Source organism: Homalodisca vitripennis, chromosome 4 (assembly GCF_021130785.1).
Source record: "Homalodisca vitripennis isolate AUS2020 chromosome 4, UT_GWSS_2.1, whole genome shotgun sequence".
Classification (NCBI taxonomy): Eukaryota; Metazoa; Arthropoda; class Insecta; order Hemiptera; family Cicadellidae; genus Homalodisca; species Homalodisca vitripennis.
Genome location: NC_060210.1, coordinates 118,050,773 through 118,066,627, shown reverse-complemented (window position 1 = coordinate 118,066,627; position 15,855 = coordinate 118,050,773).

The window sequence follows — 15,855 nt, the reverse complement described above, 5'->3', positions numbered from 1 at the left end:
TCCTTACCTTTGTTGGGTGGTCTAACACCAGCATTTGGCGATGAATATTTTAATTCCTAAACTGATGTTCTTCCAGATGATTTTGTTGGGTGTGTTAATTACACTGTAGATCATTCCTAAAGTTATACTTTATGTAATATTTCATTTGAATTAGAGTTATACTACAACTTAATTTTCGAGGAAGGTTTTAGGGGATGGGACTCCACAGGGTTTGGGCTTGGGACCTATACGTTTACCTGTTCTTGTAATGACTTACCTAATGGTAACATAAATGCTAGTATATTTACTTTGTACTGTGAAAGTAAAAATAGCCTAGTTTCAACCAAGATGAAACGCAAGCTCTATTCTTTATTTGAAGTTTGTTTTTGAAAATGGAATGATTGTAAAGGAAAATGGATTTTTCCGGAAATTTTCCATTGCTTAGTGATACAAAAAATCAGTAACACTACGTTTCGAGACCTGCAATTTCATCACTTTTCAGGTAAATAACTAACCTAACACATAATTACAAACTAGGCTGAAATAAACAAATCATACCAGAACCTTGTGACTCACATAAGTCGTGAGTTCCAACCATAATGTTAGTGTCAACTTCACTAACTCTAAAACATGGACCTAATAATAAAAAAATAAAAACAACAAGACACTAATTATGACAACTGAACTACAGAATACAGATAACGAATATATATCTATATTTGCTGACCAGCCACTTACGACTAGGCTAACTAGAGGCAAATAGTAAACGAAAAATGAGGGAACGGGAGTATTTTTTTTATTATTGGCTTACTACAAGCTATATTGCGGAAGGAAAAAAAGTTCTCCCAATTTCTCTCGATTGCTGGTGAAAATAGTTGATTCTGTCATCTTGTTCTGAGATGATGTCATCACTGCAATACATGTTGCCTATAGGTTACATGTAATGATATTTCATCCAGTAACTGTTTAATACTTTACACTTGCAGTCTTTTTTTGGATAAAAATAAACCTTATTTAACAAATAACTCTATAGTAATTACTTGAGACTGAAGGAATATCTGTAATTTCTATGTTCTAGATTAGGCGTACGGTATGTATGTACTAAAATATTCATCTACCAGGAAAAGTTTTCCTATAAAATTTATAAAACTATATAATATAAGCTTCATGATAGAACCTATTTAAAAAAATTGTAACCAAAAACCAACGATTTTTTAAAATTCTTGAACGGGTAAATGGTTTTATTTGTTTGATAGCCTCTATATAGATTGTTCCTAGAATACACGATATAGAAAAATTTCTGTTACAGAGAGGTGAAACTTTTGCACTGTACTTGTTGTTGTAATGGTGAATATATTTTATATGTGTAGTAAAAATGCTTAAACATAAAATCCATGCAATTTTCTGGTGGCACAGTGAGCAAATGTAAAAAAAGATTAAAAATTGGCTTTTGTGTACAGTTTTGTTGTCTAGGCCATTAAACTAATCTTCTAATCATAGATTATGTACGTGTAATTGCAAATCATGATGGCGTAATGTTAAAATTATTGTACGATATTTCCTGCACTCGAATATGATTGTAGTGTTTCGATATTAGGATTGTGTGAGAATGTAACTTATGTATTCATGTTCAGTGATGAATTTCTGATATACTCCTTTCCCCCGGTCTCACTTCCTGAATAAAATCTGGTTGTGATTTACACCGACTGTGCAATTTTAAGCAGGCAGAGTATAGCGATATATACCGACACGATACGTTCCGTATATTACATGTTTATTTATTATAGTATCATGTTTTTGTTGTTATACATTAACAGGTCAACATTTGAAGTACCATTTCTCTTGGCAAATTATTGTTTCTTTTAAATTTTGTGTTTGTGTCACGTTTTTAACAAATAACTATCGTCTAGATTCTGAGTTATAACAATAAACAAGGTAAGCCAGACCACATCATGAGAAAGGTATCGCTGAAGTTCATGCAGGATGTATTGTAGCTCATGTAATTCTTAAGGTATACATGCGCATGCGTAGAAAATGAGATATAAAATACATATTTGCAACCTTCAAACATAAAGAATAGAGATTTTGCCATCCCCCCTCCCCGCAAGTGATAGGCATCAGTGATGCTCAGACAAATCCTATGGAGGGAGCAACACGAATTGCTAAAGCAAAATTAAAGATAATGCCATTCCATAGCTCAATTCTTTTTTTTTTTGGAAGTTCCATGACAAAGAAAACGTACAGAAACAGAATGGCCTCACTAATACTGGTAGTAGTAAAATCTACAAAATGTAAAATATTTAACTAAACTATAGTTCTTTAGATAACGTACCCTGTGGAAGTTATGTTTTGCTAAACATCAACCACACCAAAAAAGGATATGCATCATCGAGCTCGGTGGCGCCTATAAAGAAATGAAGCTCCACAAAAAATGTCATGTCAACAAATCAGTTTGTTCTCTAGTATTGGACAGACAAGCTATGCCAACGTAGAGCTAAATCCATTATATCACTAGTCCAGTCTCGAGCTACCCTTTGGAAAGTTAGGCTTTGCTAAAACTTGGGAATATGTTATGGAGATACATGCACACCATCGACCTAAATGTTGCCTGTATAGCTTCGTATAAAATTGTAAGTATATAGATTAATTTGTTTTCTCTCTTCAGTTATAAGCTTCGATAAAGATTAGGCACTTAATGTTATAAAAATTTTAACACAACGTTTCGACGATTGAATCTGTATGTATTAGTACCTCCCCCATCTGACGAAGAGGATAGATCCAATCCTCGAAACGTTGTTTTATACCTTTTATAACCTATAACGATGGTAAGTGTCCGAAATCTTGTTATCCTTTCAGACCTTGTATCGTCAATAACAAACTTTAAACAAAGGCATTTAATGTTTGAAAAGATAACAGTTTTCGGGCATTTATCATTGTAATGTTTTAAAAAGAGAACACTATACGTTTCGAGTATCGGCATCTATGCTCTTTTACAGGTGTTAAAAATCTAGGTTAGAAAGAGTTTCGCCTCAATCTCTACACAGATCTCTATTATTCTCTACATTAAAGATCTCGAGCATTGCCTGCTTACTGATTTAAAGTGCTGCAAAATCTTTGTGAAATGTTGTTGGTGTAGAGCCTATCAACTCAAAATCCAAATTTACCAGTTTTACTGACCCAGAAAGTTCAAACTATTACCGGTACTTTAAGTAACGTCATATTTTACATATTAAATGTGATTAAATTTACTAATATCCTTTAGCACGTCTAATTTTCGAATGTATAAAAGTTGTGTAGCTCTCTGGAAACTCTAAAAAAATGCAGAATAAAAAATAATGGTTAATAAAGTATGTGTGTAACGACATAAAATATTTACCTGGATTAATTGTGAAAAAATTAAAAATTATGTTAGAAATTAAAAACACGAAAACAATGTAGGCACAGTGAAATACAAGTTGTAATCAGCTTAAGCTACTGTGTCTGCAAGATAACAATATTCAATAGCGTTTACATAGACGTATTATTCTCGCTGAAATCCGTGATCACCACATGGTGGTGAGGGTGGGGGTGGGTGTGGGTTATTGCTGTTACATAGTGAAAGCTACAAGATAACGTGGCTCTAGTGTTACCTCGCATTGTACAATCTGCTTTCTACCTCTCTACGTATTATTAGTATATTATCACTTAATCTGATACATAGAACAAAATATTAATCAGGCACAAATAAGTGTATAAGCCTTGAGAGGGCAGAAAATAATTGGCTGAGCGTTAGCGTATTCTACCACTCGAGAGGATGGGAAACTATTTCATTCTGACTGATAGCATGATATATCGGAAATAACCGACCTATCGACTTTACATTTTGAATGAAGCTTCATTCATATATGAGCAACGCTGGCTTTAACGACTGTACACGTCAGTCCACGTAATTTGGCTGAGGGTTAGTGAATATTTTTTTATTGATCTTATGGGTAACCATGATGGTAGTGCAAAAATAGTATGATAAATAAATAAATAAACAAACTCAGTTCAATCCAATGCCATTTTAACATTTGGCATGTTTAAAAAATGTAGCCTAGCTATCTCAACAAAAGCAAAACAGCTTTATAGCTTTAGCTTCGTACTAGTTTCAAAAACTTGTATGGTCCCAAATTGCAATAAACCCCGTCAGGTCCTTCTAATATTGTGTCTTTGTCGTTCTATCCGACCGTAGGGACTTAAACATTTTACAGAGGTTCCTCTTGATACTGTTAATTGGGGTCAAACATGGATCACAGTTACAAGTTGAAAAATAAATCCCTTGTTGTATTTCGTTAAGGTTTGCCGGATACTGCAATTCTTCGTGTCGGTGTATTTTTTAATGATGTGTAAACTTCTTCAAAATAGGTTTTAGTATATCTATGAAAATGATTTATTTACGGTTATAGACAGAATAAGTCACAAAACTTTTACCACGTAAAGCATCATTACGCATCTACTTGAATATTACTCGCTAAGTACCGTAATCCACTTGGACCTCGTGCATTATATCATTCATTACGCAACAGTTATGTAAACTGCTATAATAGGGAAATAGTAAAAAACTAACAAACAAGCCTTTTACGCATTAAAAAAACCTTCTATCTCAAGTTGCTTCTTCACAATTACATATACTTAATATAATTATATATACATAAGTAATTATGCCTTAAATGAAGTACGATTTCGAACCTTTCATACCGTACATTAATAACAATGCAACGTAATGCAGTAGTACCGAGGCTTACAATCAAGTACCAGATTATGCTGTAGCTCGGACATTAGATGGACTAAAACGAATATTTTCTGTATAATAAATGGAGATATGTAACTGGGGGAGCAGAATTGAGTTGAAAGTAAGGCAAATGTTTTATTACATGACTAGTACGGTTTATTTTTAAACATAAACCGACGGAATATTTAGCTAATTACACGCCTGAATCATACCGCTGTCTGTAAGCGACATTTCTGAGCTGTGTAAACAGATGTATAATTGTGTTTGCAGCGAAGCGTAGTGTCTAGACCAATTAAGACTAATGGATCGTATTTGTTCAGCAGAATGTTGACTCGGGAATTACAAGTGTAAATAACCCCTTCATCAGACTTTGCAGTTTCAGAATGGAACTGAAATGAAATCGTCAACAGAACCAAATAAGCAGTGAAAAGAAATTGTCTGTGAAAGGAAAATATTATTTTATATTTTTAACCCTTTTCATACCTCTCAATTTTGACCTCCATGAAAATTAGCGAGGATGACCATCTATTTCTTTCTTACAAAAATGCATGTATCGATTTGAAGAAAACTTAACTCATACGCGTATAAATTGCAAATTGGCTCTCGGGTTCTAAACTATTTATTTTCTCTTTATTTATCCTTTCTAATTTCACGAACTAGAGTACTTGAATACCTAACAGAGCCCTGGTTAGTACTATTTAAATTAGTTTTAATTACTTATCCAATGAGGATATTCGTTGGACAAGAGAGTTGTCTAGGTGAGGGTTTTCCCAGCGACCGCCATCGACGTTATTATATGCATTTTTCTATCTCGTATTTCAAACACAAAAGAAAAAGAAATTGAAACATTTTATCAAAGATGATTATTATTAAGTGGAATGCATGTCCTCCCAGTGTTTGGGGCAGTTAAGTAATTAACGCCACTATAGAATCAATTAGTAATAAACGTGAGCTTAAAATATACAATCCTTACATTTAAAATGCGATATTGTTTTTTGTTTTGTTTTACTCAATCACGTGTAATCTACTAGACTGGTTGTACTGAAAGTTTGCATGAACATCCTTAGCGTCCCTTGTTAACATATAGGCCTATTCTTATTTCCAAAGCCACGAAAAATCCCATCTTGGTCTTTAAAGTTGCATTACAGCAAATATTATTAAATCAAAGAGCCTTTAAAATGTAATGAACTGTCTGTGTAAATATTGTTTAGTGACAGGACAACTATACGTTTTATTGATTTAACCACTATTTTCAATTCGTTTACATTTACAATCTTGAAAGAATAAAGTAAGCTTAATAGTAACAATAATTCTTATTTCAACATTTTATTTCAACTGCCGTGTTTTACAAACAAATCTACATTTTAGGAAATATTAAGTATGCAGTGCTTGGTCAGTACTGTAATGCAGGTGTCAAAGAAACAGTTACTATATAACTTTTGACTTTAAAAACTCATCTTATTTTTTTGTTTTACCGAAGTAGGCTTCTCAGACCTGAACAGGTATATATTTTGTTGATTGGGAAAACAAGGCAAGATCAACTATGTCATAAAATTACCAAGATCCGAGTAAATATCAATATAAACTTTTTTACATACTTTCTTGATTTTGGCAACACTGAAAATCAACATTGATGTCGGGAATATAGTTCACTGGAACAAGAAATGCTCATACATGTGCGAAGGATACGAAATTGCATTCGAAGCCACGGGTAACTGCGAATAATTACATATGAAGAACATTCATAAACTATCATATATATGATCGTTTTTTAGACTCTACAAAAGGATTGTACAATTATCCCTATGGGTGAAATACACTTGGAGATTAATATTAGATCCAATGGTGTCAAAAGTTTCCATGTATATTTTATATTTAAAATAAGAATTATAGTACATAGATTTTCCCTGAACTAATTGCAAAGTGTTCAGGAGTATTAAAGTCTAGGTAACAACTCAACAAATCCACTGAGTTTAGTTGCACTGACAAAAGTTACTAAATACTTTTACATAATATAAAACTTTTGCTGCTAATAATTTAAAAATTTAAATGTTTATGAAGGCTCAAAATGTTTCATAACATAATAAAAGATTGCAAGGAGGACCTTCAACCTGTCTGTAATAAATATTTTTTAAACGCCACTGTTACTCAAGCCAACATCAAAGACGACTTTATACAATTTGAGAAGCGTCAGAATGTATTAGAGAGGAAATGAAATCTTTGGTTTCATGAGTGTTAAAAGCGTCAGAATGAAACGAACTTTCTCTCATTACCTTCCGTACATATTTTATAATATTTTTCCGAGTGTCTCCCTTTGCTTTCTGGGCTCAAAATGTCAGTAGGCTTATCATAAAATATATTTCAATTTCAAAGCTAACGTTAATATCAACCTTATCCTAGGCAAAAGTTTAGGAATTAATGTAAAAGCAATGATATAATAAAGAAGATATTGTTAATGTATTATATTTGAATTATAAGTTCTTTTTTACTTGTATCGTAAAATGATTTGGTTATATAGCTAAGTAACATATTGGAGACTGTACAAAATAATTAAAGAGTTAGTCTTAATTGTTGCATCTGTTATGATTGTACAATGTTTATTGTGTTGCAATAAATAATCTATATTATAGTGTAAGGAGTTTAAAAGTAAACATGTTAAAATCCTTTTACGACATTAAGTTAGAAGAGACAAAGAAACAAACAACTAATTCACTGTAAAAAAAATATAAAGTAAAGACACATAATTCACCAATACTGGTAAAATGGTTCAATAACAAGAACACAAGTAACAATTTAAAAAAAACGTAATTACAGATAATCTGACAACTGCAGATTCTGCAACTGTCTGAAATCTGTTTTGCAGCGCATCTGTCATTCAAAATGTCAAAAGCGGTTCTCAATTAACGGTTCTCTCCTCCGTAACTCCGCAACTGGGTAGGATGTCTAGAACATTTGTGTTTGCAATAGGAAAGGTTATTTTAGTGGATTACTATATACCATCAAGTAATTAATTGAAAATTATGGCACCAATGTTTTGAAATCTTTACGTACAATTGCTTGCTAGTGTTAGTAGTGAGGTGTGGTTAAGTTCCGTTAGTCAAAGTTGTCTTTCCGGACTTTGGGCTACATACGCAAACTATAGACACAATATTGGATAATTAGTGACGTGCGGGTAATATAGGGCCATAATTTTTATGTAAAGGGTGGCTACTCATTCTAGTGGCAACAGTTGTAACAGCAGACGTAGTAGACCTTAGGAGTACAAGTATTTGTTGCGGTCCCGAACATTGTACATTGATCATCGCTTAAATAATTTCCCTGAATGACACAAAACATGTTATTGTCGTTAAAATGATTTAGACAGTGAATTTGTATTCCTTCTCTCATATCTTCTGTCAGGGCATACCCCTTACGGTATCTCACATAGAACCTAAGAATTTAAAATATTTTTAGCATCAATTTTTTTCCCTTATCCGTTCTGAAAATTCCATTATTTTAGAAGCCGTGCCGCTCAGAAGACCGTGCATTCCGTGATGCACGTTGTCAAAATTCTTATAGAATATTATTATAGATATTATTTTATACATCTTTTACTGTTACGTATTGTGTTACAGTTGTCTGTAATGCCTCTGCACCAGGTTCTGTAGTGATAAAACCCTTCACTTATAACGCACTTTGGCCATCAATACACCTTGGTATGCAACAAAAAACATACTAAAAATTACTTTATTTCGACATGATGTGAGAAATGGTGAATTGGAGGTCTTAAGGCTCTCTTTCTCTAATCACCTACACGGCCTTTTAGGCACGGTAATTCAAATGAAGTAAACATCGTTATCTTGAATTAAAAAAATGCGTGTATTGTATTTAGCACTACTGCCCTATAATTCTAATTCCATAAAGAAGATGTGTATAGCGGAACTAGAACGGGATGTGTATAACGTAGTGAGACATTCTTAATATATCGTGAGCAATATTTTGAAAAACTGTAGACTTTATCCGTTGGGCAACACTGGTAAGCCCATGTTGAAGACCAAGCTGTAGAAATATTTCAGATTTTCTTTATTCCATTACAGCATACTCAATTTGTCTAAAAAATTATAGAGTGTAAATTTTAATTATTTTTTGGGAAAATTGCAAACAAATTAACTCTATCCTATAATATTTTTGATCACCAAAAACATGCTGCTTTGATTTATATATAGCCTTAAACTTTTATTCTAACATTTTTAAGGGTAAGGAAACTACATGGCTGAACCTTTATGACAGTTAAATATTTAGAAAAGTAATTAAAAAGGAAAGTGAAACCTTTTTCGAAACAGAGATCAAGTTTATTAAAATTTCGCAAAAACAATATTTAGCTATAAAAAAATATTGCTCACTAAAACAATTCCTAGAACAATTTATTAAGTAAGGTAAAAAATAAAAAGGTCTTTCGCCTTTACGAGCTGCTAATAAGAAGTTGTGATTTTCTCGGGAAATAACCCTTAAGAATAATCTGGAGACTGCTTCCTTTATAGAGCAATCAACACTTGTTTACATCTGGGTCCCTATTCATGCGAAGCCATCTTATGACTTTACAATTTTACTGTAAGATTAAGAATATATTCGTACGTATGGTAGAAGATAGCCTCTGAAAGTTGCAAAGATTTTTAAAAATATTCACGGAATACAATATAAATATAGCAACGTCAGGGTTTTTTTGATGCCACAAGCGATATCTGTACTTACAATTATACAAATAGTTTTGTGTTTCAAAATGGCGGAGTTCATACAGTTTCTGAAGTGTTACCAACGATTGTGATACCAAAAGTGATCATTCATAGGAAAGATGAACTTCTTACACCGGTAATAGTAACGGTGTAAGAAATTGATCTTCAAAAGTAATAATGAACAGCCGTATATGCAATATATCTTCCTTTATTTGTACCAAAAACCAGATTTAAATAAAACAAATAGCAACATATGTGATTTGGGCATTTGTGTTTGTAAATAGAAAACATCTCTCACACACATGAAACCTGTATATGTGTGTTTTAATCAACGAAAAAGTTCCCAAATCATCCAATAAGCGTCACAAATTTGGTATACCAGTCCTTATGGTAGACACCAATTTTTTAATTCGAAGAAAAGGCTGTTGTATATTACTTTTGTCGGGTTAATAGCATTCCATTAGAGGCTATCGCGGTGGCTAACCCAACCACTGAAGTTGTAGACTTGCAAATCAGGAACTTGTCACGAACTTGACAATCCTCCCCAAACACAATATGTCCTTGAAGTCCCTTACACTACTTGAGCTGTCAAACAAGTGTATGCCTTAAGTGTAAGGAACTGGCCACGAGTGGACAAAACTTTGTGAACTGTCAAACATTCTAAATTCCTGTATGGATGGCTATGACTGAAGTGCATCTTTATTCTTCATCTAAATATCAAAAATAAAACCTTTTCATTTTTACATTTAAGATATGTTGAGAATAATTCCCGAAAACTAAACAAGGTTTTCGCAGTTATATAAAGCCAACATATAGTTAATTAGTCAGTAGAATATGTTAACCTGTGCAGGGACGAAAATTTTAATAACGCTTGATGCTTTTTTTCTTATATTTATATATACTTAAAAACACAAATTTAATATGAAATTTAATAATATGATTGAGTTTATTATATTTTCATCTTATAGTAGAAAAATAAACTGTGCCCACATTGAACATTTAGTTTATTTTATGCACATTAATAATTAATCGTTCTCATATGTTTTATTAATAAAATTAATTTTTATAACGTACCAGTAGAAAAATAAAAACTACATTTCACTATAGAAACCTGTCTTCGCCAGCAAGTCTAAAACTATCTAAAATTTATGTAAATGCCCAAATGGTCACAAAATCAGCAGCTACAGGTGACAGAAAAGTAATAATAACAAACAGTGTTGCTAACTTATGATATGTTATTGGGTCCATCTGGTTATTTGTTTCAATTGTGGATTAAAATATATTCTTTTCGTTAAGTGTTAAAATTAATGTACCCTAAAGGGGCCATATTTCCTGGAGGGGTTAAGCGAGAGAATTAACGTTGTTTTAAGTGGTTTGTTTATTTAAATAAAAATATTATATTACGTTAAAGGCTAAACATCCCTTTTTTAAATAGTGTTTGAGTAACTGGTTTTTAAAAATGAAGGATTTTCAAAAAAGGCTAGACACGTATACTTTGTCGGATAAGAAGGGATTGGAAGTTATTTGTGTTCTATTGTATAACAATGAAGAACGAAGAAAGTGCATATTTGTGTTTATATTGGATTAAACATGTATTTTCTCATTATTGTGATATACAGTTGGATCTTGTTGCAAAGAGTGATGTTACCTGTATTTATTTTACGACTCGAATTGCTACAAATCTTTTAATTAATTAATTTGAAATAAATTCTCCACAGTCTGTTAATAGCACTTTGTCTTATTGTTACTATTTTAATTCACGTTTCTCAAATAAATAAACCTTAATAATTACTCTGGAATATTCTATGTTTTAACTTTTATATAAATGCTATTCGTATTATTTAATATAATACATAACTTTAAACTTAAATACAATTATTAATTTACATACCTATTTTAAACTTGAAGGGAGGTTGACTTGGGAGCAATTTAAAAGCAATTAGGCGATACAATTGGAGTTATCTAAGACTAAAATAGCTCTTCAGGCACGAATATACTATTCTGTATTATTTATACAGCCATACCCTGGCAACATGTGGGTTAATACCAGGCGAACAACTCAAAATGATGCATCAACATGTAAAGTTTTCCTGCAACCCACTCAATTATTAGTTTCAAATATTCTTCCATGAATAGTTAATATAATTATCTCTCATGCATATTTGAATAGCACGTGAACTATTTGATAAAGAGAACGACATACAAAATTACTAACGCTTAATATAATTTTTTTATTTTTTATATTTAAATACAATTTTTTGTTAAAGTTATTTTAAGAATAACAGTTGACAAAATATTGAAACATTTGTGAATCATTCACTGGTTTTGAACTATTTTTAAAAAACAATTTTATAGTATAGAAATCCCCACTTGTGTCTTCTGACTGATACATAATTCTTTCATCTTTGTTTGTACATGTACATGTTAATTATTATAAACAAGGTACAGAATTAAGGATACGAAATGTAATTTTTTAAGTCGTGTCGTTGTCTTATAAAGCAAGATAAAAACGTTTAAGAAATATGAAACTTGGTACATAAGTTTCCTTTTTTGAGATAATTTTTTTTTTGATTTGGGGCTCGAAAGGTTAAAGGGCATCAAAGTTACGGTTAGTCCGAAAAAGGCCGTGAAGTTCTCTTGATACCTTTAATACTCCGTTGTATCGGTTTTTTTGTTGTTGTTATAAAATAAATAATTTAAATACTTTGTTCATAACATATAAGCATGGAGGATTTTTTGCTTTCAGTAACATAAGATACAACTAGAGAAAGAATGGATTTATAGGGTTACAGCTGGTACCTACAATAATGACATAATTTAACTAAACATACTGTACGACATAGGAAAGGTGGATAAATTATCCGATCCATCAGAGCAACTGTAGCTCTATTGGTTATTTTTATTCTTCTTAAATAGAAGTTCATATACTTGACTCAGATAATTCTAATTGTGATTTTCCTATGGAATCAAGAACTTAGACCCATACTCACGAGGAACTCCGCTCTCCTAAATGACCATATCGTTTAAAACAAGAAGACGAAGTCTTGACTTCTGAGACAGAGTTTTCATAGCTCCTGTTTTTTCGATGCTTTGCCATTTTTGATGTTGTTACCGTCTCAATTTCCACTTAGCTTCAGTCGTATACGGTTCGTCACCTCTTTTATCCGGCTTTCCTTGAGGTCATCCCTGATTCTCCGCCAGTAATCAACTGTGACATTCAGCTAAATAGCTACTGTAACTCTGTTTCTCCATACTAAGGGAAAACTCTGTTCTTTTAGCACTGTCTTAATTAAGGCTCTTCATTGTAATGCATTAGAGCATAACGGATCATTAACATCTTCTTCGTTTATTTAGTCCCAAAATATTTTCTTAAATTTTTAAATCACACAAAATTGGGTCTGTTGCAATAAAGAGGCTGTGTGTAATTAAATCCTATCGTTTTATCCTAACAAGCTGACAAGGTAATTTGGACATCTCCAAAGTAATTTATTATGTTCATCAAGAAAAAAGGCCTCTTATACTGTCTTTTAACTCACTATTTTCATTTTATTTTCTGGCTTTCTGGCTTCTATATATTCCCTTATTTATATCCCTATATATCCCCTCACCTGGCAACAGCATCATACAAAACATCTTCACGAATTTCTCTACTTCGTTCGTCATCGTTCCACTGTGATTTATCATTCTTCTAAACAATTTTTCTTTCTTCACTTTCCACCAATAATCCTGTTTGATAGTTGTCAATGATTCTCTTCTTACATCTGCGACATTCTCTCCTAATAGTCCTTTTACATCTTCCTCTTCCTACACATAACACAACTATGGTGGAAAAGGTTGATTCAATGTGAATGTGAAATCTAACTGCATTTCACCTCCCGCTTAATGCAGCATCTGAAATCCGACACTGTCACAGACTCCGATCTTCCTCCAATGTTATTTTTGTGGGTTTTCCATTTGTTTTTATCCTTTATTTAAGAAGTTTGAAACAGACTGAACTGAAAAACAGAAATTTGAATTCTGCTCCACAACATCGTTATATTTATCTTTATTTCATGCTAAATTCTCTATATTACAATAAATTCCTACCTGCTTGATAGCATTAAATCTGTATACAAAAGACATTTATCTTCTAAGATTTTAAGCCGACAACTGATAGTGAAGACAGTATGGTTGCTAACAGTTTTATTACATCCGTCTTACAGTATATACAGTCTTCATGGGTATTTGTTCTCTCTTTGTGAACAGTAAAACAAGAAGAGACAAAACATTTTATTGATTAACAGTTTCTCTTAAAGGCGTCCTTTCCGATACAAATGAAACAATGGTTGATGTGAACCCTATTTCTCAGACTGAGAGCTTTTAACATCGGAGACGACTACAGAGCAAGACAAGTCTATATAGCGCTGGGAATTTCCCCACATTGTCTTAAATGTAAACATCGATCCCCGAATGTCAGTACTTTCCTGTACATTAAACTTCTTTAGCCCTGAATATATTAAGGTGACAATGAACTTCAAGCTGGTTTGCTTATCACACAATTCTGCATTATTGTTATTGAAATGTCTAAATTCTCACTGTGGTTTTCATTGTTGTATTAGAATCAAAATACCGTATACTATGAAATCTGTTCGACTTGATATTTTATTATAAGAGTTGCATTGATCGACATTTTTGAATATTTTCCCTCAAAAACTGCATTTTTCTTTACCTTAATAAACGCATTTACGCTCATATAAATGTTTTAATAATTTAATTAAACTATTCGAATATATAATAGAAAGAATAAAAATGTTACATAAATATTTAGTGATAGTTTGTCCACATTGGATGATGTAAAATGACAAAAGGATTTTGGAATTGTAACCATCGTTACATAAAAAAATAGAACACAACGTTTCAAGGATTGCAATCTATGGTCTTCTTCAAGGTGTCAGAAATAAATAATTTTAAGCATGACAAATAAAAATTTGGCGATGAGCTCACCAAAGTACAAACTATTATTATTGATTATGGAACAACTATACATCTTATTCATGTATATTATATTCACAGTGGTGAGAAGAAGCACATACAAAAAACTGAAAAATACAAGCACTCTACAACGTGCTATACAAACCATTTAAGGATCGCCTCTCACCTTAACCAATAAGGTTTTTCGGCATCTGAAGAAGTGAATAGATCCTAACCCTCGAAACCTGGTGTTATATTCTTGCAACAGATAACAATGGCAAGTGACTGAAATCTTGTTATTTATTATAATGTAACTATAATGAAGATTCTGCTATGCAGTACCTCAAATATATTTATCTAGACATTAACCTGCTCGGGACAAGAAAGTATGCGATAGAATAAAACGAATTTGATCCGATATTAAAAAATGTAAAACTACCATACAGTAATAAAATAGCGTTTTCACAGCTCCAAACTAAATAACCTACGTAGGGATTCTTAGATCATATAGAACTTTTATTGCTATATGTAGTAACCTGCATGGTAATTTTTCAAGGTGAGAACCGTACGAAATTTCTAGAATTATAAAATACCATAGTACAATACTAATTACAATTACAACCATCAGAAAGTTTTAAATATTTATATACAGGTAAAATTTTTATTGAAAACGTTAGATACAGACTGTACAGACTGGGATTTTCTTATTTGTTGGGTTAAACATTGATTTGTGACATTCATAGATTAGCGTATACTCTAAAAACGTATTTTCACTGTTAGGGCCATTAAGGATAGCAGTAAACTATTAAGGGATGTCTGTGTTTTCTCCAGCAACCTGGACCCAATAATTTACTTTACATTGTGAGCACAACTCAGTACCCGGGAGAGAAACGAAGAAACGATGGTACTTAAGTAATGTTATCCTACAATCATGTATTAATCAAATTTATCGTGTTTGGACATGGCAAAGAAGAAATTCATAATCTTAGGTATTATTTTAAACAAAACTTAACCTTTAAAACGTCTTATTTTAGTGAGTATTGTAAATGAAAATTTACTTACTCATATCCTAATGATATTATAAATGTAAAAGTGCCTTTTTCGTTTGTTTTACTTTCACGATTTGAATGTTCAACCGATTCTACTGTAATGTTGCATAAACATTCTAAGGTCCCTGGGTTGAATATAGGCATATTATTATTTCAAAATTGCTTCCGGCCTACACCCACTGGTCTCTAAAGCAGTTAAAAATCCCATTTTGGTATTTAAAGTTACAAAATATTAATTTAAATAGCCGGTGAAAACTAATAAACTGTTCTGTGTAAACAATATGACAGCAGGTTCCTATTTCTTTATTAATTTAATTACTGTTTTCAATTTATTTAAATTTATAGAGGCGAAGCCGCGGGTGTATGCTAGTATAATATAAATACAAATATCAATCAAAAAAGTGCATACTAA